The 23,347-nt window shown below is 42.5% G+C and overlaps 1 long non-coding RNA gene across 1 annotated transcript in view; it reads left to right on the forward strand.

The window, feature by feature from the left end:
• Nucleotides 1–23,347, forward strand: part of LOC102450964 (uncharacterized) — an 88,523-nt gene that overhangs the window by 32,495 nt on the left and 32,681 nt on the right. The gene's annotated exons all lie outside the window — the stretch shown is intronic.

Below are 23,347 nucleotides of genomic sequence, written 5' to 3' on the forward strand. Positions count from 1 at the left end.
ACCAGGCTGGTATATGGGGCCTGCTTATCTAATATCTTTTATACTTTGTATTGCCATGTACATTTGTGCACAGTGTTAGCTATTTATTACCAACTAGGGTTTTAGTAATGGTCATATCTAGTCAGATATTAAAGAGACCTCAGACTCGGTCAGCTTGATTGAATTTAATAATTAATTAGTTAATTAGCACATAACAGAAAGAGTATAATTACTGCAGTCTGTGAGAACCAATCCTGCAGTCAGTGACAGGTAGCTTGTACTCTTTAGTTCTAAATTTGGCTGAGGGCTTAATGTTTTTATAGAGGAGCTATGTACAAGTTAATACCTAGTATTTCCTCCTTTTCACAGACAGACATATTTTTAGCATATTTTCCAGTAAATTTCTACACAATCAGACATCTATTATTGACTTATACCTTTTCAGTACGTAAATGTCACTAATAAAAGCTTTTGTAATTGTTGTTAGTATAATGCTTTGCCAAAATGCACCTCTTAAGCTGATAAGTTCTAGCAGCCCAGCAAGTTCTCTTTTTAGCACGATTCCCAAAGTATTATGGAAAACCTGACTCATAGGAAAGCTATAGACTTTATAAAAATCTGGTTCATAAGTCAATAAAAGAGGGTTTACAATACTAACATGATCAAAATGATAGCATTTAGCCCCACTTTGCATAGATATAAATGACAATACAAAGTGTAAGGCAGTGGAAAATCAGTTCCACAGCATTCTCCAGATAGGATACTGAATACAACTATGGTTAGGAAAATTGTTTGTATGGAAACATCTGAAATGGCCTATCCATGGTTTGCAATTGCCTAACCAAAGCTGACCATTGCTTTTTTCCATTTGGCAAACATTTGCATCAAAATGCTATGAGGAATGTAACCATACTGAAATATTGCTGTGTAATACACCACAAACCGCAGCCCTACTCTCAGCATGGAATTAGTGTGGCAAGCATGCCAGGTAGATTGGAAAGCAGTCAGTACGGAATAGCATGCTGTTCAGGAGGACAGGCCAAGACTTGGGACTAAGTTGCTTCCCAGTGAGGACAGTCAAGATTTCAATGTTACAGGAATCTATCTCCAGATCAAAGTGAGATATTGGTTTTAATGGCTGATAATTCATACATGATGAACATGTGAAATACACATAGAATAGAATTATAGAATACTAGAACTAGAAGGGACCATGAGAGATCATCAAGTCCAGTCCCCTGCCTTCATTACAGGACTAAGCACCATCTAGATCATGCCTGATAGATGTCTAGCCAAACTTCTAAGAAGTATCTCTAGTGATGGAGATTCCACAAACTCCCAGCAATTTATTCCAGTGCTTAACCACTCTGATAGTTAAGACGTTTTCCCTAATGTCCAATCTAAATCTCCTTTGCTGCAATTTAAACCCATTGCTTCTTGTCCTATCATCAGAGGCCAAGTGACATGGAAGACACTGTTGCAAAACTTGCCTTTTTTTCTTGGAAGGTCAAGGTGTCAATGTCCCGCTATTTTCAACATCTTAAAGAACTGTAGAAACATCATAATGTCAGTGTGGCTGAGATTAGAATATACATGCAAGAACTTGCACCAGAATTTTCTGTCAGATTTCAAGATTTCCAACGTTCTAGCTCAATGTTTTCCTTTCTAATCAAACCAGACAACTTTGATACCAGCAACACAGATTTGACAGTGTTTCAATTATTACCTATCACCTTATTATCTTCCAGTTGATGGCAGATGAATGCCTTAAATATATGCTCCATTATCTTTTCTGGCATAGAAGTTAAACTGATTGGTCTATAGTTTCCCGGATTGTTCTTATTTCCCTTTTTATAGATGGCACTATATTTGCCCTTTTCTAGTCCTCTGGAATCTCTCTCAACTTCCATGACTTTTCAAAGATGATTGTTAAAGGCTCAGATGCCTCCTCTGTCAGCTCCTTGAGTATTCTAGAATGCATTTCATTGGGTCTTGGTGACCTGAAGACATCTAACTTTTCTAAGTAATTTTTAACTTTTTCTTTTTTATTTTAACTTCTAAACCTTCCTGGTTTCCACTAGCATTCACTATTTTAGGCATCCTGTCACCATCAATTTTCTTGACAAAAGCTGAAACAAAGAAGTCGTTAATCACCTCTGCCATTTCCAAGTTTCCTGTTATTGTTTCTCCCTCTTCACTGAGCAATGGGCCTTCCCAATCCTTGGTCATCCTCTTGCTTCTAGTATAGCAAATATAGAATGTTTTCTTGTACCCTTTAAATCTCTAGCTAGATTGAGCTCATTTTGTGCCTTCACCTTTCTAATCTTGTCCCTGCATCCTTGCAACTCCTTTTTGATTTTTAGATCATGTAAGATCTTCTGGTTAAGCCAAAATGGTCTCCTACCATACTTTCTATCTTTTCTACATAGTGGAATTTGTTTTTTCTCTTAATCTTGCTTCCCATGGCACTTTACCTACCATTTCTCTGACTATACTAAAATCAGCCTTCCTGAAATCCATTATCTCTATTTTGCTGTTCTCCCTTCTACCATTCCTTAGAATCATGAACTCTATGATTGCATTATCACTTCTACCTAAGCTGCCTTCCACTTTCAAATTCTCAACCAGTTTCTCCCTGTTTTTTAAATTCAAATCTAGAACAGCTTCCCCCCAGTAGCTTTCACAACCTTCTGAAATAAAAAATTGTCTCCAATGTAGTCCAACAACTTACTGGATAATCTGTGCCCTGCTTTATTAGTTTCCCAACAGATATCTGAATAGTTGAAGTCCCCCTTCACCACCAAATGCTGTGCTCTGGATGATTTTGTTAGTTGTTTAAAAAAAGCCTCATCCACCTCTTCTGCCTGGGTAGGTGGTCTGAAGTAGACACCTAGCATGACATCACCTTTGTTTTTTACCCCTTTTAATCTAACCCTGAGACTTTGATCAAGTCTGTGTCCTACGTCCATCTCCACCTCAGTCCAAGTATATACATTTTTTATATATAAGGCAACATCTTGATATATAAGGGTAGGACACATGTCTTGGAGGCCAAATTTAGGTTGCTAGGAAAGAGACTGAAATCCAGGACCTCTATGGTGGCATTCTCGGAAATGCTTCCAGTTCCACACGCAGGGCCAGGTAGGCAGGCAGAGCTTCAGAGTCTCAGGGTATGTCTACACTACCCTGCTAGTTCAAACTAGCGGGGTAATGTAGGCATACCGCACTTGCAAATGAAGCCCGAGATTTGAATTTCCTGGGCTTCATTTGCATAAGCGGGGCTCCGCCATTTTTAAATCCCTGCTCGTTCGAACCCTGTGCCGCACGGCTACACGCGGCACGAACTAGGTAGTTCGAACTAGGCTTCCTAGTTCGAACTATCATTACTCCTCGTAACGGTACGAGTAACTCCTCGTAATGTGGAATGAGGAATAACGGTAGTTCAAACTAGGAAGCCTAGTTCGAACTACCTAGTTCATGCCGCGTGTAGCCGTGCGGCACAGGGTTCGAACGAGCGGGATTTAAAAATGGTGGAGCCCCGCTTATGCAAATGAAGCCCGGGAAATTCAAATCCCGGGCTTCATTTGCAAGTGCGGTATGCCTACATTACCCTCCTAGTTCGAACTAGGAGGGTAGTGTAGACATACCCTCAATGAGTGGATGAGACGATGGTGTAGGGAAGAGGGGTTTGGATTTATTAGGAACTGGGGACACTTTTGGGAGAGGGGGAGCCTATACAGGAAGCATGTGCTCTACCTAAACCAGGGTGGAACAAGACTACTGGCACTACAGGAGCAGCTGAGAGGGAGTTCTCCAGGTAAAAGAGGAGTAAATACGGGACCCTTGTAGTAAATGGTTGTCTGTAGTGTGTGTTTGTGTGTGTGTGTGTGTGGGGGGGGGTTATTTGCTGTGTGCTGAGCCTGTGTTTGTCTGGTTGGTTGGTTGGTTGGTTTGAAGGAGCTTCTAAAAGGTTTGAAATCTAGAAGCCTCTGTTAATTGGCTGAGCCTCAGCCAGGGGGAGGGGCTACCAAAGCTTTATAAGCCTGTGAGTCAGTGACCAGGGAGCTTGCAACCAGCAGCAGCTAACAGGGAGTTTGGAGAGGGAGGTTAGAGGGCATTAGTGACTTCTGACCTTCTTTAAACATAATTTCTTAATAATCTATATTCCAGAGATTTAAAAAGAAGTCCAGTTTATACTTAAACTTATTCATAAGAAAAATGGAGACAGAAGCCCAGCAGCAGAGCGGGGGCGATCCTGTTTATTGCGTTGAGTGTAACATGTATGATTACCTGCCCTGTGGGCGGGTGGCATATGTGTGCACCCGTTGCAAGGAGCTCCTGACCCTCAGAGACTGAGTTCAGGCTTTGGAGGCCAGGGTGGCTGAACTGGAGAAGCTAAGGGAGGTAGAGAAATATGTTGATGAGACTTTCCGGGACATTGTTGTACTGTCCCACCTCCACTCTGAGAGCCCCAGTGCTCTTAAGGAGGATGCAAGTCTCAAGGGAACAGAGCATTCAATGGGAGCAGAGGGAAACCATCCCGTAGTTGGGACCCTCCTTTCAGAGGGTGTTGCGGTATCATCTCGCACTGAGGATACCTCTGAGGGGGAGGGAATACCAGTTGTTAGGAAGAGGCAGGTGTTAGTAGTGGGTGATTCGATCGTTAGAAACATAGACAGTTGGGTTTGTGATGACTGGGAGAACCGTATGGTCACTTGCCTGCCTGGTGTGAAGATTGCAGATCTCTCGAGGCATCTAGATAGACTTATATGTAGTGCTGGGGAGGAGCCGGTGGTCGTGGTACATGTAGGTACCAATGACGTAGGGAAGGGTAGGAGAAATGTCCTGGAGGCCAAATTTAGGCTGCTAGGAAAGAGACTGAAATCCAGGACCTCTATGGTGGCATTCTCGGAAATGCTTCCAGTTCCACGTGCAGGGCTAGGTAGGCAGGCAGAGCTTCAGAGTCTCAATGCGTGGATGAGACGATGGTGTAGGGAGGAAGGGTTTGGATTTATTAGGAACTGGGGACACTATTGGGAGAGGGGGAGCCTATACAGGAAGAATGGGCTCCACCTAAACCAGGGTGGAACCAGACTGCTGGTACTAAACATTAAAAAGGCCGTAGAGCAGTTTTTAAACTAAGAGATGGGGGAATGCCGATTGGTGCGGAGATGAACGTAAATCGGAGGGAGACTTCTCCTAGAGGAGAATCCATTGATAGAGATTCTCTAAACTATAGTCAGAAAGAGAGGAGGGGAGAGGACAAACCATGGGCCAGAGCAGACAAATAACCGCATATAAAGAAATCCAATGCATCAGGGAAGAGCAGACAAATACAGATCCTGGAAAAAATTTTGAAGGAGAAAGTAGTTAGAGACATTGAGGCTAATGGCAATTGGGACAAATTACAACATGGTTTTACAAAAGGTAGATCGTGCCAAACAAACCTGATCTCCTTTTATGAGAAAGTAACAGATTTTTTAGATAAAGGAAATGCAGTGGATCTAATCTACATCGACTTTAGCAAGGCATTTGATACAGTACCACATGGGGAATTATTGGTTAAATTGGAAAAGATAGGGATTAATATGAAAGTTGAGAGGTGGATAAGCAACTGGTTAAAGGGGAGACTACAGTGGGTCATATTGAAAGGTGAACTGTCAGGTTGGAGGAAGGTTAATAGCGGAGTTCCTCAGGTATCAGTTTTAGGGCCAATTTTATTTAATCTTTTTATTGCTGATCTTGGCACCAAAAGTGGAAGTGTCCTAATAAAATTTGCGGATGACACAAAGTTGGGAGCTATTGCCAATTCAGAAAAGGATCGGGATATCATACAGGAAGATCTGGATGACCTTGTAAATTGGAGTGATAGCAATAGGCTGAAATTTAATAGTGAGAAGTGTAAGGTTATGCATTTAGGGATTAATAACAAGAATTTTAGTTTTAAGCTGGGGACACATCAGTTGGAAGTAATGGAGGAGGAGAAGGACCTCGGAGTCCTGGTTGATTATAGAATGACAATGAGCCGCCATTGTGATATGGCCGTGAAAAAGGCTAATACGATCTTGGGATGTATTAGGCGAGGTATTTCCAGTAGGGATAAGGAGGTGTTAGTGCCATTATACAAGGCATTGGTGAGACCCCATTTGGAATACTGTGTGCAGTTCTGGTCTCCCATGTTTAAGAAGAATGAATTCAAACTGGAACAGGTACAAAGAAGGGCCACTAGGATGATCCGAGGAATGGAAAACCTGTCTTATGAAAGGAGACTCAAGAAGCTTGGCTTGTTTACTTTAACCAAAAGAAGGCTGAGGGGGAGACATGATTGCATTTTTTAAATATATTAGAGGGATAAATACCAGGGAGGAAGAGGAATTATTGAAGTTTAATACCAATGTGGGCACAAGAACAAATGGATATAAGCTGGCTAGTAGGAAGTTTAGACTTGAGATTAGATGAAGGTTTCTAAACATTAGAGGAGTGAGGTTCTAGAACAGCCTTCCAAGGGAAATAGTGGGGGCAAAAAATCTATCTGGTTTCAAGATTAAACTAGATGGGTTTATGAAGGGGATGGTTTGATGAGATAACATGATCTTGGTAACTAATTGACCATTCATTATCAGTGGGAAATAGGTCAATGGAGGGATGATAGGAGTTACTATAGAGAACTTTCTGGGTGTCTGGCTGATGAGTCTTGCCCACATGCTCAGGGTTTAGCTGATCGCCATATTTGGGGTCGGGAAGGAATTTTCCTTCAGGATAGATTGGCAGAGGCCCTGGAGGTTTTTTGCCTTCCCCTGTAGCATGGGGTACAGATCACAGCTAGAGGATTCTTTGCATCTTGGGGTCTTCAAAGTATTTGAAGGCTTCAATATCTGAGCTATAGGTGAGAGGATTATTCTAGGAGGGGTGGGTGTGATTTTGTGGCCTGCACTGTGCAGGGGGTCAGACTAGATGATCATAATGGTCCCTTCTGACCTTAAAGTCTATGACTCTATGAGTCTATAAATAAGCAGTGACAAATTTTTAAAGTGCTTCTACACAAATGCTAGGAGTCTGACTAATAAGATGGGTGAACTAGAGTACCTCGTATTAAAAGAGGAGATTGACATAATAGGCATCACTGAAACCTGGTGGAATGAGGAAAATCTATGGGACACAATCATACCAGGATATAAAATATATCTAAAGGATAGAGCAGGACAGGTGGGTGGCGGAGTGGCACTGTATGTGAAAGATAATGTAGAATCAAATGAAATAAAAATATTAAATGAATCAACATGTTCCATAGAATAACTATGGATAGTAATTCCATGCTCCAATAAGAAGACATTAGCAGTAGGGATATATTACTGACCATCTGACCGGGACAGCGATACTGACATTGAAATGCTGAGGGAGGTTAGAAAGGCTACCAAAATAAATAACTCTATAATAATGGGGGATTTTAATTATCCCCATATTGACTGGATACATGTCACCTCAGGAGGAGAAGCAGAGATAAAATTTCTCAATGGCTTAAATGACTGCTTCTTGGAGCAGCTGGTGCAGGAACCCACAAGGGGAGAGGCAATTCTCGATTTAGTCCTGAGTGGAGTGCAGGATCAGGTCCAGGAGATAACTGTTACAGGACCGCTTGGGAACAGTGACCATAATATAATAACATTTAACATTCCTGTGGTGGGAAGAAAACCTCAGCAGTCCAGCACCCTGGCATTTAATTTCAAAAAGGGGAATTACACAAAAATGAGGAGGTTAGTTAAACAGAAATTAAAAGGCACAATGACTAGAGCAAAATCCCTGCAAGCTGCTTGGAAACTTTTTAAAGACACCATAATAGAGGCCAAACTTAAATGTATACCCCAAATTAAAAAACATAGCAAGAGACCTAAAAAAGAGTCACCGTGGCTTAACCACCACGTAAAAGAAGCAGTGAGGGACAAAAAGGTATCTTTTAAGAAGTGGAAGTCCAATCATAGTGAGATAAATAGAAAGGAACATAAACAATGTCAAATCAAGTGTAAAAATGTAATAAGAAAAGCAAAAAAAGATTTTGAGGAACAGCTAGCCAAAACTCAAAAAGAAATAACAAAATGTTTTTTAAGTACATTAGAAGCAGGAAGCCTGCTAAAAAACCTGTGGGTCCCCTAGATGATCGAATTATAAAAGGAACAATCAAGGATGATAAAGCCATTGTGGAGAAATGAAATGATTTCTTTGCTTCAGTCTTCACAGCTGAGGACGTTGGGGAGATTCCTGAATCTGCACCGTCCTTTGTGGGTGATGAATCTGAGGAACTGTCCCGGATTGAAGTGTCATTAGAGGAGGTTTTGGTACAAATAGAAAAACGTAATGTTAACAAATCTCCGGGACCGGATGGCATTCATCCAAGGGTTCTAAAAGAACTCAAATGGGAAATTACTGAGCTATTATCTGTGGTTTGTAACCTATCCTTTAAATCGGCTTCCGTACCTAATGACTGGAAGGTAGCCAACGTGACACCAATATTTAAAAAGGGCTCTAGAGGCGATCCTGGCAATTACAGACCGGTAAGTCTAACTTCAGTACCAGGCAAATTAGCCGAAACAATAGTAAAGAATAAAATTGTGAGGCATGTAGAAGAACATAATTTGTTGGACAAAAGTCAACATGGTTTCTGTAAAGGGAAATCATGTTTTACTAATCTATTAGGGTATGTCTACACTACCCTCCTAATTCGAATTAGGAGGGTAATGTAGGCATACCGCACTTGCAAATGAAGCCCGGGATTTGAATTTCCCGGGCTTCATTTGCATGAAGCCGGCAGGCGCCATTTTTAAATGCCGGCAGTTCGAACCCCGTGCCACGCGGCTACACGCGGCACGGAGTAGCTAGTTCGGATTAGGCTTCCTAATCTGAACTAGCTGTACTCCTCGTGGAATGAGGAGTACAGCTAGTTCGGATTAGGAAGCCTAATCTGAACTAGTTATTCCGTGCTGCGTGTAGCCGCGCAGCACGGGGTTCGAACTGCCGGCATTTAAAAATGGCGCCAGCCAGCTTCATGCAAATTCAAATCCCGGGCTTCATTTGCAAGTGCGGTATGCCTATATTACCCTCCTAGTTCGAATTAGGAGGGTAGTGTAGACATACCCTTAGAGTTCTTTGAAGGGGTTAACAAACATGCGGACAAGGGGGATCCAGTAGATATAGTATACTTAGATTTTTAGAAAGCCTTTGACAAGATCCCTCACCAAAGGCTCTTATGTAAATTATATTGCCATGGGATAGGAGGAAAGGTCCTTTCATGGATTGAAAACTGGTTAAAAGACAGGAAACAAAGGGTAGGAATAAATGGTAAATTTTCAGAATGGACAGGGGAAACTAGTGGGGCTCGTCTACACTGGCCCCTTTTCCAGAAGGGGCATGTAAATTTCACCAGTCGTCGTAGGGAAATCCGCGGGGGATTTAAATATCCCCCGCGGCATTTAAATAAAAATGTCCGCCGCTTTTTTCCGGCTTTTAAAAAAGCCGGAAAAGAGCGTCTACACTGGCCCCGATCCTCCGGAAAAGGAAGTAGGAATAAGAGCCTCCGGAAAAGGGCACTTTTTCCGGAGGATCGGGGCCAGTGTAGACGCTCTTTTCCGGCTTTTTTAAAAGCCGGAAAAAAGCGGCGGACATTTTTATTTAAATGCCACGGGGGATATTTAAATCCCCCGCGGATTTCCCTACGACGACTGGTGAAATTTACATGCCCCTTCCGGAAAAGGGGCCAGTGTAGACGTAGCCGTGGTGTCCCCCAGGGGTCAGTCCTGGGACCAATCCTGTTCAACTTATTCATAAATGATCTGGAGAAAGGGATAAGCAGTGAGGTGGTAAAGTTTGCGGATTATACCAAACTGTTTAGGATAGTCAAGACAGAAGCAGACTGTGAGGGACTCCAAAAAAATCTCACCAAACTGAGTGATTGGGCAACAAAATGGCAAATGAAATTTAATGCGGATAAGTGTAAAGTAAAGTACATTGGAAAAAATAATCCCAACTATACGTACAGTATGATGGGGGCTAATTTGGCTATGACAAATCAGGAAAGTTCTTGGAGATATCGTGGATAGTTCTCTGAAAACTTCCACACAGTGTGCAGCGGCGGTCAAAAAGGCAAATAGGATGCTAGGAATTATTAAGAAAGGGACAGAAAATAAGACCCAGAATATCTTACTGCTTGGCTACATCTAGAGTGGCCCCTTCTCCAGAAGAAGCATGCAAAACACGCAAGTCAGAATAGGGAAATCCGCGAGGGATTTAAATATCCCCCGCGGGATTTAAATAAATATGGCTGCTGCTTTTTTTCCGGCTTGGGGAAAAGCCAGAAAAGAGCGTCTAGACTGGCGTGATCCTCCGGAATAAAGCCCTTTTCCGGAGGATCTCTTATTCCTACTTTCATGTTGCAAACTTTCAAGTTCTTTTCCCCAAGCCGGAAAAAAAGCGGCGGCCATGTTTATTTAAATCCCGCGGGGGATATTTAAATCCCCCACGGATTTCCCTATTCTGACTTGCCTGCTTTGCATGCCTCTTCCGGAGAAGGGGCCAGTCTAGACGTAGCCCCCCTGTTTAAAACTATGATACGCCCACATCTTGAATACTGTGTACAGATGTGTTTTCTTCACCTCAAAAAAGATATTTTGGCCTTGGAAAGGGTTCAGAAAAGGGCAACTAAAATGATTAGGGGTTTGGAATGGGTCCCATAAGAAGAGAGGTTAAAGCAACTGTGACTTTTCAGTTTAGAAAAGAGGAGACAGAGGGGGGATATGATAGAGGTATATAAAATCATGAGTGGTGTGGAGAGGGTGAATAAAGAAAAGTTATTTTTTAGTTCCCATAATAGAAGAATTAGAGGACACCAAATGAAGTTAATGGGTAGCAGGTTTAAAACTAAAAAAAGAAAGTTCTTCTTCACACAGCGTATAGTCAACCTGTGGAACTCCTTGCCAGAGGAGGCTGTGAAGGCTAGAACTATAACAGAGTTTAAAGAGAAGCTAGATAATTTCATGGAGATTAGTTCCATAAAAGGCTGTTAGACAGGGGATAGAAATGGTGTCCCTGGCCTCTAATTGTCAGAGGCTGGAGAAGGATGGCAGGAGACAAATTGCTTGATAATTGTCTTTGGTCCACCCTCTCTGGGGCATCTGGTCCTGGCCACTGTCGGCAGACAGGCTACTGGGCTAGATGGACCTTTGGTCTGACCCACTACGGCTGTTCTTATGTTATGTTCTTATCTCCTCCCTTTCCCCGCTTCTTATCCTTCCTGATCAAGCTGTACCCTTCTATACAAATATTCCAATCATGTGTATTATCCCACCAAGTCTCTGTGATGCCAGCTATGTCATAGTCATGTTGATTTATTAGAACTTCAAGTTCTTCCTGCTTATTTCTCATTCTCCTTGCATTTCTATACAGGCATCTAAGATATTGATTTTGTTTTTTATTTAACGTTACTCCTCATTTTTTTTGAGGAGTAACGTTAGTTCGGAGTAAGGGCTTTAGTCCGAACACACACATCCCGGCGCGCACTTCCTGGTTCGAATCAGCTGTGATTTGAACTAGCACGCCGGTGAGATCATGTTAATGAAGCGCGGGATATTTAAATCCCCGCTTCCTTAACTACTTCGGTCGTCTCCATTTGCATCCCTAGTCCGAACAAGGGATGCAGTGTAGACGTACCCTGGATTACCATATGAAGTAATTTGAAATTCCAGGTTTAGAATTTCCAAGCTAGATAGGGGGGATGCAAAAAGACATAGGGAGCATAGTAGTCAGTGTAGAACATACAGACTATTCAATTTCCTGCAAAAGAAACCCCAAATATTGCATTGTTGAAATGCTTGTGTAGCCTCTATTTACATGATGATGATGTTCTGATAATGAACTCTGTCACATTGTTAATATAAAAATTATCACCGATTGGAATACCAGAATGAGGGAAGACTTAAGACACCTGAAACAAGAGATGTATCATTCTGACAGGCTGGCTGGCTGAGAAGGACAGAAAAGAAAAAAGAGAATCATAGTATCATAGAATCATAGGACTGGAAGGGACCTCGAGAGGTCATCGAGTCCAGCCCCCCGCCCTCAAGGCAGGACCAAGCTCCGTCTACACCATCCCTGACAGATGTCTATCTAACCTGTTCTTAAATATCTCCAGAAAGGGAGATTCCACCACCTCCCTTGGCTATTTATTCCAATATTTGACCACCCTGACAGTTAGGAATTTTTTCCTAATGTCCAATCTAAACCTCCCTTGCTGCACTTTAAGCCCATTACTCCTTGTCCTGTCCTCAGAAACCAAGAGGAACAAATTTTCTCCTTCCTCCTTGTGACACCCTTTTAGATATTTGAAAACCGCTATCATGTCCCCCCTTAATCTTCTTTTTTCCAAACTAAACAAGCCCAGTACATGAAGCCTGGCTTCATAGGTCATGTTCTCCAGACCTTTAATCATTCTTGTAGCTCTTCTCTGTACCCTTTCCAATTTCTCCACTTCTTTCTTGAAATGTGGCGCCCAGAACTGGACACAGTACTCCAGCTGAGGCTTAACTAGTGCAGAGTAGAGCGGCAGAATGACTTCACGAGTTTTGCTTACAACACACCTGTTGATACAACCTAGAATCATATTTGCTTTTTTTGCAACAGCATCACACTGTTGACTCATATTCAACTTGTGGTCCACTATGACCCCTAGATCCCTTTCCGCCATGCTCCTTCCTAGACAGTTGCTTCCCATCTTGTATGTATGGAACTGATTGTTCCTTCCTAAGTGGAGCACTTTGCATTTCTCTTTATTAAACTTCATCCTGTTTACCTCTGACCATTTCTCTAACTTGCTAAGGTAATTTTGAATTATGTCCCTATCCTCCAAAGAAGTTGCAACCCCACCCAGTTTGGTATCATCTGCAAACTTAATAAGCGTACTCTCTATCCCAATATCTACATCATTGATGAAGATATTGAACAGTACGGGTCCCAAAACAGACCCTTGCGGAACTCCACTTGTTATCCCTTTCCAGCAGGATTTAGCACCGTTAACAACAACTCTCTGACTACGGTTATCCAGCCAATTATGCACCCACCTTATCGTGGCCCTATCTAAGTTATATTTGCCTAGTTTATCAATAAGAATATCATGCGAGACCGTATCAAATGCCTTACTAAAGTCTAGGTGTATGACATCCACCGCTTCTCCCTTAATGACTCCTTTTTTATTTTGAGATCATGCAAGACTCCTACCATGACATCACCCTCATTTTTTACCCCTTTTAGCTTAACCCAGAGACTCTCTACACAGCTATCTCCTACGTTCATCTCCACTTCAGTCCAAGTGTGTACATTTTTAATATACAAGGCATCCCCTCCTCCCTTTTTTCCCTGTCTGTCCTTCCTGAGGAAGCCGTACCCTTCCATACCAACATTCCAATCGTGCGTCCCATCCCACCAGGTTTCTGTAATACCAATGATATCATAGTTGTATTCATTTGTTAGCAATTCCAGTTCTTCTTGCTTATTACCCATACTTCTCGCATTTGTATATAGGCATCTAAGATACTGATTTGATCTTGCCTCCCTGTTGTGCCCTGACCCTCCTTTCTCCTTGCCATTATAGGCCGTAGTCCCCCCCATTTCCAACCCATCTCCCAGTCCCGCACATTCAGCACTTACCTGTGGGCTTTGCTCACCTGTCCCCGTCAAACCTAGTTTAAAGCTCTCCTCACAAGGTTAGCCAGTCTGTGTCCAAACAAGACCTTCCCGCTCCTGGAAAGGTGAACTCCATCTCTGCCAAGCAGTCCTTCCTGGAAGAGCACCCCGTGGTCAAGGAAGCCGAAGCCCTCCTGACGACACCATCCTCGCAGCCAGGCATTCACCTCCAGGATGCACCTCTTTCTGCCCAGGCCCCTACCTTTGACAGGAAGGATCAAAGAGAATACCACCTGCGCCCCAAAGCCCTGTAGTCATGCTTGATCTGCTCAGTGTCACACCTGGCAGTATCGTTTGTGCTCACATGGATGAGTAGCATAGGGTAGTAGTCAGAGGGTCAGATAATCCTCGACAATGCCTCCGTAACATCTCGGATACGGGCCCCTGGCAGACAGCATACCTCTCGAGATGAACTGTCAGGGCAACAGATGGGTGCCTCCGTTCCCCTCAGAAGAGAGTCTCCAACCACCACTACCCTACGTTTCTTCCTCGCAGTGGTGGCAGGAGACTGCTCAACCTTGGTGGTGCAAGGCCTGGTCTCCTCCACTGTGGGGGGTGACTCCTTGTCTCCTGCAGAAAGTATAGTGTAACGGTTATGTAACAACAGAGTGGGAGGGTTAGGAGCAAGGGTGGAACACTGCCTGCTGCCAGAAGTAACCAGCTGCCAGTGCTCACCCTGCACCACCTCCTCCTCCATAAGTGGTGGGTCAGCAGTCCCACATCCTAGGACAGTGACCTCAGTGGACTCCACAGGAATACTGTCCAGAAATTCCTTATGGCCTCGAATGCTCCTCAGCCTGGCCACCTCCTCCTGTAGCTCTCCCACCTGCTGCCTGAGAGATTCCACCAGCAGGCACCTTTTACAATGGTTGTCTCCCCCAGCCTAAATATCAGTCTGTGGGAATTGCAAGCCACAAATACTGCAACACCACAGCAGGACCTGGTTAGAGGCATCCATGCTCAGGTTCTCTGTCTGGATACAGGCACAGGTGAAGGAGACAGGAGAAGTACTGGCACAAGCGCTTCGGGTCCTCATCACCATCAGTCACTCCCTCTGCTCAACTCCCTCTTCAACTCCCCTGTCTGCAGTCTGTAAGGTTCAACTTTGATATTTTCCTCCCTTCCTTCAATCACAAAATCTCTCTCACCAATCTCCAGCCTTGCTCAAAATAATCTCTTCCTCCAGTCCTGTTTCCATGATCGTTCCAGCTTCTATTAAAAGATTATTATGCCCTGATCTCCCTCACAGAACTCTCTCTCCATTCCCACATCTCTGCCTGCTTCTCTGCTTTCCTAGATGTGTCAACATCAGCCTAAACTTATCACCAAAAGTGAACTAGTGATGTTTCCTCCAAAAACCTCTCTATTCAAACAATTCTCCATCTCTTTTGACTTCCACACCATCTTCCCTTTCAATCAAGCCCCTTTCTCCCTCTTCTCTTGCATATCTAGATCGTGTGCAAAAGCTTCTTTTGCCATGACATTTCCAAGATTTGTCTTTTTGTCCAGTTAGCCAAAACTCACACATAGGTCTTCATCTGTTGTCTTGATAATCATAAACTCTACTTCTCCAAACTCTCCAATACCCACATCCTATACTGCTCCCCAACACCAATCTATTCAGAATGCACCCTCTAAAACATTTCTTGTCTATCATTATGACTATATCACCATCCTCTTTCTTGTTCCTTTCCTGAGTCTCCTTTTTTTCCCACTGCATCGAGTTCAAGTGTCATGTCCTCAGCTCCAAAGCCTGTAGAACTACCGCAGTGAAGCAAAAAGAGAGCTTTGGCAGCAGTATTTCTAAGGCACTTTGCATCTATGCTCGCTGAGTGATGGACTATTTGTCACTCATTTAACTCTCAGATAGAAACTCGAGCAATAAGTTAATATTATCCTCCAACCTCACTTGCATTATCTTCTGGTATTGTTTTCAGCAAACTCTACAGCTGAGGTTGGAGTACTGTAATTTTATGACAGATTGTAACCTGTAAACTTATTTACTAGCGCATACCACAGATTCTTGCCAAGTTTCAAGGGTAATCAGCAATTCATCACTCCCAACATTCCAGTATCTCTAAATTCCATCTAACAATTTCTCATTCTGCTCTGTTTTATTAATCTATAAGAGTGCATCAAGAATTTGCTTTGGATCCCTTCCCAAAGAAGAGCACAGACTGCCAAAAGGAACCCCTCACATATGGGCCTCTAGTCTTCTTGTGCTCACACTTGCAGCTTCCCACACATTCAGTGAAGCAAAAAAATCACAGCCTGCGCGTGAGTAGTGTTCTGCCAGATTCTCCGGCGGTTACTGTACAAGACTGCACTTGCAGAAGGTTGAAGTGCAGGCTTAGTTAAAGAGTGCCCATGGTAAGATGCAAAATTAATTTCTCTGAGGAGCAAAGATATTTTTGATTTAGACTTGTACAATTTTTAACCTTTAAATCCTTTCTAGTAAAGAGCCTGGCTGTGAAGTGAAACTTCTTCCTCACCCTTACTGACCTCCCATTTCTCCTCCCCATGTCACATCCCCCTAGCTTTTCTTATATTCCTACCCTCATCACTCACCTCGTAGGCACGAGTGGGTGGAATTCTATAGTGGCTCCCTTTTTAGGGGTTGTTTATAAACAATCTCTGCAATGTTAATATCCAAAGAGAAGCTACTCTCCAAATCCCTTAGAACTTAAGGGAGCATGGTCCATACTTTCCATTCATTTTCAATCATACCATCTCCCAGACAGCTCCACTCCGTGCAGCTTACTCCTGCAATGGATAGATAGAAAGAAAGACTGCTGAGGACTATGCATGATTGCAGAGAAAAGGCTCTAATTAGTGTAATATTTGCAGCCCTAATGCAACCCTTCTTGTGGGACAGTTATACAAATTTCATTTCTGAAGGAAGTTTCTGACTCATGCCACTGTTGACCACAAATGGATTTTAGCAGGTCAAAGGTTAGTGTGTGTTGTACTCCTTCTGCTTACAGGTCAAGAGCAAATTGGTAGTAAGTCTCTTCACATTTTTATTCTGTTTTTTTTCTGAATGTTTTATGAAAGACCATCTAAGTCCCCAGTCCTGTATCCACTTATGTATGTACCAAACTTGATGCGTGTGAGTAGTTGTATTGACTTCAGTAGACCCAGAATCATAGGGTTGGAAGAGACCTCCAGGAGGTCATCAAGTCCAACCCCCTGCCCACAGAAGGACCAACCCCAACAAAATCATCCCAGCCTGGGCTTTTTCAAGCCATATATAGCTGGAGAGTCCACCACCTCTCTAAGTAACCCATTCCAGTGTTTCACTTAATAAAATAGTTTTTCCTAATATACAACCTAGACTTCCCCTACTGCAGTTTGAGACCATTGCTCCTTGTTCTGTCATCTGTCACAATTGAGAACAGCCTCTCTCCATCCTCTTTGGAACCCCCCTCAGGTAGTTAAAGGCTGCTACCAAATGCCCTCCTAAGTCTTCTCTTCCCTCAAATCCCTCAGCCTCTCCTCATAGGTCATGTGCTCCACCCCCCTGATAATTTTGGTTGCCCTCTGCTGGAACTCTCTCCAATGTTTCCATATCCTTTCTATAATGGCGGGGGATGGGGGACAGAATTGGATGCAGTACTCCAGATGTGGTCTCACCAGTGCCAAATAAAGGGGAATAATCACTGCAATGCTTCTCCTAATGCACCCTAATATGCCGTTAACCTTCTTGGCTGCAAGGGCACACTGTTGACTCATATCCAGCTTCTCATCCACTATAATCCCCAGGTCCTTTTATGCTGAGCTGATGCGTAGCCAGTCGGTCCCCAGTCTGTAGCAGTGCTTGGAATTCTTCTGTCACAAGTGCAGGACTTTGCACTTGTCCTTGTTGAACCTCATCAGATTTCTTTTGGCCCACTCCTCCAAATTGTGTAGGTCACTCTGGATCCTATTTCTACCCTCCAATGTATCTATCTCTCTCCCTAGATTAGTGTCATCTGCGAACTTGCTAAGGGTGCAATCCATCCCCTCATCCAAGTCATTAATAAAGATGTTGAATAAAACTGGCCCTAGAACTGACCCTTGGGACACTGTGCTTGATACCAACTGCCAATCAGCCATTGGACCATTGAGCCCAACAATCTAGCCAGCTTTCTATCCACCTTATAGTCCATTTATCCAATCTATACCTTCTTAACTTGCTGGCAAGAATATTGTGGGAGACCATATCAAAAGCTTTGCAAAAGTCAAGGTATATCACACCCGCCATCCTTCCCATATCCACAGAGCCAGTTACTGCATCATAGAAGGCAATCAGATTGGCCAGGCATGACTTGCCCTTGATGAATCCATGTTGATTGTTTCTGTTCACTTTCCTCTCTCCCAAGTGCTTCAAAATGGATTCCTTGAGGATCCCTGTAGAGGGGTGGACTAGGCCTGATGCCTTCTTGCTGGAAGCCTTGCTGTACCGTGTCCCAGGGAGAAGAACAGAAAAGAGGTCCTCCAAGTAGACTAGAGTGTCTGCTTCTCCTGCAGCCAATCAGGGCCCAGCAAGTGGATATAAAATAAGCTGTTGAGCCAGGGCCTGGCAGTTTCTTGCTGGAGCTTGACCCAGGCAGACCTAAGGGCTGACTAGGAGGAAGACAGCACTGTGGACAGCTTTGAGTGGGAGTTGGACTTCATACCTGGGCATAACCCAGGTGCAGAGGCTGAAGACTAGCCGATAACTGATACCAGCACCTTGCAGATCCCTGGATAGGGTCCAGGGAGAACTTGACAGCAAAGCCTGAGAGAAAGGGCTGGACAGAGCAGCTTTTCAGGGAAGTAGTCCATGAAATGTGACTGCAACAGACTCCATTGATATTCAGCGGGCAACTGCTACTTGTAGGGTCTCAGGGCTAGGACCCAGAGGAGTGAGCACGCCTGAGCCCTCCCAACACCCAGCAGCTGCAACGGGGGTAAGAAGAAGCCTGGTCCCAGGCAATGGACCGGAATGCCTTCTGGGACCCCTCCATCCCCAGAGAACAGCCAGGCAGAGTAATTGCAGACATGCCCTTGACCACAAAGGGGCTCTCACCAAAGGGTGAGCCCCTTCACAATCTCCTCCATGATTTTTCCATGGACTGACTGTTATAATTTACAGCAATGAAACTGCATTGTTTGGGATGATTATTGCAGGGTTCATTTGTTTGTGTTTTTAATATGGAATATTTTTTTCTATAGCATCTTTGATACTTGGGGCATCCCAAAGCACTGTATAGGTTTCCATGAATTTCTTGGTTTCAGTGAAGCTGCACTAATAAACTCCGAGACAACTGGAAATTGTGTGGCAATATTAACACAGCACAGACTCATTGCAGAAAATATTATTTTAATTAAATGTATCGAGCCATGCAGCACAGTGTCAAATTCCAAGTAGAAAACTTTGAAACACTTGCTTTTTGATCAAAATACAAGAACTGTTTCACAAACCCTTTTATTACTGGCATTGCAGCAAAGAAATACCACTCGGTATGGATGGCCTACAGAGAGCTCCCACTGCCACCTCCCAGTACAGGCATGCAGACTGCAAAATGCTTCCTTTATTCCTGGAACGTGACATGGCAATGTTAGATTTTTGCAGTCCATACACCAGGTGTGAACAAAGGCAGGCAAAACCATGGGAAATGAGTGTGTATCCCCAGGGAGAGAATATACAGTTTATAGCCAGATGGGGGAAGTGAACATGTTTATATGCCAGTAAACTATACATTGGCATAGCTTAGAAAACTAAAATTTCAAGTAAAACATAAAGTATTAAAGAGAAACATTTTCAATAGGAAGTTAAAGGAAAAACTATATAAACAGGATTTTTGTTTTTTAAAAAAATAGACTTCTAACATGGTGGCTCTCCACCGTATAGCTTTCTCTTTGACTCTTGTAGACTGCAAGCGAGGGTGTGATTTGTGGCATTGATAGGCAAACACATCTTAGTTTGAATCTAGCTAGCATGTGTAACAATACTAGTGAAAGTGCAATGGCATAGGCTTCAGCTTGGGGTAGCAATGCAAGTGTGTACCCAGGGATCCTAGTAAGCTTGCACTGGGACAGCTGTCCTGTGCCAAAACCCAGGCTACCATGCCTTCACTTCTTCTTTGTTACTCATGCTAGAATTGCAATGTTGCTTGCATTGCAGTAACATTCCGACACCACATAGCTAGGAAACAAACTTTGAACCCTGATAGTTTATAATTTGCTAAAATCCCCTTTGCTTGCTGACTGACTCTAAGTATCAACTAGCTGCTGAAACTACCACAAATTCCAAAAAGGAGTGCTGTGGCAGGAGATTTTCCACATCCGCTGAACTACAGAATAAATTCTGCTAAAGAATTCCATGCCTGTGGCCACAGTGGAATATTAGCTATTGCTATTTTCATATGTAGATTGAGTAGATTGTGAATAGGGATCATAGAAATACTCTAAATTAGAAAGGCTACATTAGATTAAGTAGCTGCAATTATAGGATTCTGAGGAGGAAACAGGTTTTACCAACGATTGTTAGTTTTTATATCCATTGGTCTGACAAAAGGAGGAACTGGCATGATCACCAAAGCACTGTATCATATTTTCGATGATTTGTGGGAAATTAGTTTGATGGTTTCAGTTTAAGTTCCTAGTAAACAGTTATCCACATCACAGTAAGCACCGACTGACAACCTTAAAGGCATCCTATATTGATTGCCTAGAACTTAGTAGGTAGCATAAGTCTATGCTACTAATAGAAATATGTTGGGCAACATAGTCACAGTGTTGCAGTGTAGCCTAACTACAAAAAGAGAACTCTAAAAGCAAAATGTGATCCATGTTTGTAACTGAAATATGGGGCAACCATCTCATTAGTAAGTTCCCTGTTGGCAGCGTCTTAACTATCTTCTTATTCCAGTGGTGGTTAATCCAGGTCAGTAAAGAAGCAGGTTGTGATGAGACATTTGTACTGGCTCGCTTTGTTGCATGTATTGTGTGGTTCAGTCCTCAGTTTTGCTAATCCAGCACTGCTCCCAGATTAAATTCACAACAAAAGGCATCAGTCATCTTCTGCAAAAGAGGTAGGTGGAACTAGAAGCTAGGTCTACACTACAGCTTTTTCCAATTTTTTTTTGAAGAAGCTTTTCTGAAATTTTCTATCACAATTTTATAGGGTGAACTGTTGGACCTTTGTCATAATTAAATGATTTCTTATTTCCTCTCATCTTGTTTATTGAAAAACTTTTCCAGCACAGATGTTCACTTGAATAAGTGTTAGCTAAAGTATCCTTCAAAGTGGTAAAAACAAATTAAACTGTTCACACAGAAGAGTTTACAAACTTGCGGATCGCAGGAATGGTTTTCACCTGCCAGCCTGCAATCTGTACTAATAAAAATGTGCAATAGAAAAAAAAGCAAATATGTAGAGTCTGCTCAAGTGTGTTAGGACAGGGTAGGAGACCTGCTAGAACTTACAAATTGTATGTGACAAGTGAACACAGCACCATGCTTGCATGGAAATAATGAATTGGACACTTGCCTGAGTTAGCAAAGAAATTGTCCTTATAATTTACATTTCGCCTATATTTTATCTGCCCTTTATTTTTATTTCTGATAAGATGGCATTAGATAGGACACTTTTTCCCACTTTCTCCAAAATTCATTTTAAAACATCTTTTAAATTAAGGATTTATTTATTTGTTTTCAAGAAAAAAAATCAGTTCAAGATGCTTATTTCTGATATCAAACAGTACTAAAGTATTGAATAAATGGGTATTATTGAAACAATGTACCTAATCAGTTGGTCTCCAGTTTGTCCCCAGAAACAGGTGAAAATTTACAATCTATGAAATGTCAGATAAAAAACTGGACTTTGAAGCACATGCCAGTATAGAGCTGTTTTGAAAGAAGTGCAATATCAACAACAAAACAAAAGGCATCAGTCATCCATTTAGGGTGTGTCTACACAGTACCCTAAACTTGAAATAAGATATGCCATTTGCACTACGCAAATTGTGTATCTTATTTCAAAACTATTTTGAAATTTGAAATTTGGCATGTCTCCACAGCACCAAATTTCAAAATAACATGCTATTTCAGGCCTTCCCTTATGCCTTGTGCAACAAGGTTTATTAGGATGGTGAAATAGTGCGCACATTATTTCAAATAATATTTCAAAATAACATGTGTCTTGTGTAGATGTGGGGTAGCTATTTCGGGATACCTCCGGTATCCCAAAATAGTCATATAGTGTCACCTTTAAAGACTAACAATATGATTTTTTGCTATAAGCTGAGAACATGTGTGTTGGATATTACAAGGGAACTGAAAGACCTGGGTGTATCAATTGATCACAGGATAATTATGAGCCATAAGTGTGATGCACTAGTGAAAAAGGCTAGTGTAGTCCTAGGATGGATGAGATGAAGTATTTCCAGTATAGAGGGAAATGTTATTAGTATTATACAAGGCACTAGTGTGATTGCATCTGGAATATTTTGTGCAGTTCTAGTCTCCCATGTTTAAAAAAGATGAATTCAGACTGGAACAGATGTAGAGAATGGCTACTAGAGTGATCCAAGGAATGGAAAACCTACCTTAAGAGAGGAGACTCAACGAGGTTGGTTTGTTTAGACCATCAAAATAAGGGTGAGGAGAGAAATGATTGCTCTCTATGACTATGTCTACACTTCAGAGTTATTATGGAATAAGCTATTCTGGATTAGTTATTCTGAAATAGCTTATTTCAAAATAGCATGTCTACACTGCAGTGAAGCCTCAAAATTAGTCCGAGGCAGGCTTCCCTAATGTAGATGTGCTATCTCGATTTAGAGCCCCAGGAGGAATAACTTAGAATGGCTCTGGTGAGGGAATATTTTGAAATAGCAGAAGTGGAGCATTTACACGCGCCTTATTTTGAAATAGCTATTTCGGAATATCAGAGGGGTAGCCGTGTTAGTCTGAATCTGCAAAAGCGGCGAGGAGTCCTGTGGCAAATTATAGTCTAACTGAAGTGTAGGAGCATAAGCTTTCGTGGTCAAAGACCCACTTCGTCAGATGCATGTGGTGACCATGCATCTGACGAAGTGGGTCTTTGCCCACGAAAGCTTATGCTTCTACACTTCAGTTAGTCTATAAGGTGCCACAGGACTTCTCGCCGCTATTTCGGAATAGGCGTTATTCTTCATAGAATGAGGTTTACAGAAGTTGGAATAAGCCATCCGTTATTTTGAAATTATTTCAAAATACTGGGATTGCTGTGTAGACATTCACATAGTTATTTTGGAATAATAGCTACTATTCCGAAATAACTTAGCTGTGTAGACACATCCTATGAGTATATCAAAGGGATAAGCACCAGAGAGGGAGAGAAGAGGTATTTAAGTTGAGCACCGGAACAAATGGATATAAACTGGCCATAGACAAGTTTAGGCTAGAAATTAGATGAAGGTTTCTAATCAACACAGTAGTGAAGTTCTGAAACAGCCTTGCAAGGGGAGCAGTAAGGGCAAAAATCTCACCTGAGACTGAGCATGATAAGTTTATTGAGAGAATCATGTGATGAGACTGCCTACAATAGCATGTAGCCGATCTGCTAGCAGCAAATATCTCAAATAGCTCGTTATCGGACACTAGATGGGGAGGTCTCTGAGTTTCCTTTTTTCAT

The sequence above is a fragment of the Pelodiscus sinensis genome, chromosome 1, assembly GCF_052426305.1.
Source record: "Pelodiscus sinensis isolate ZL-2025 chromosome 1, ASM5242630v1, whole genome shotgun sequence".
Lineage (NCBI taxonomy): Eukaryota > Metazoa > Chordata > Testudines > Trionychidae > Pelodiscus > Pelodiscus sinensis.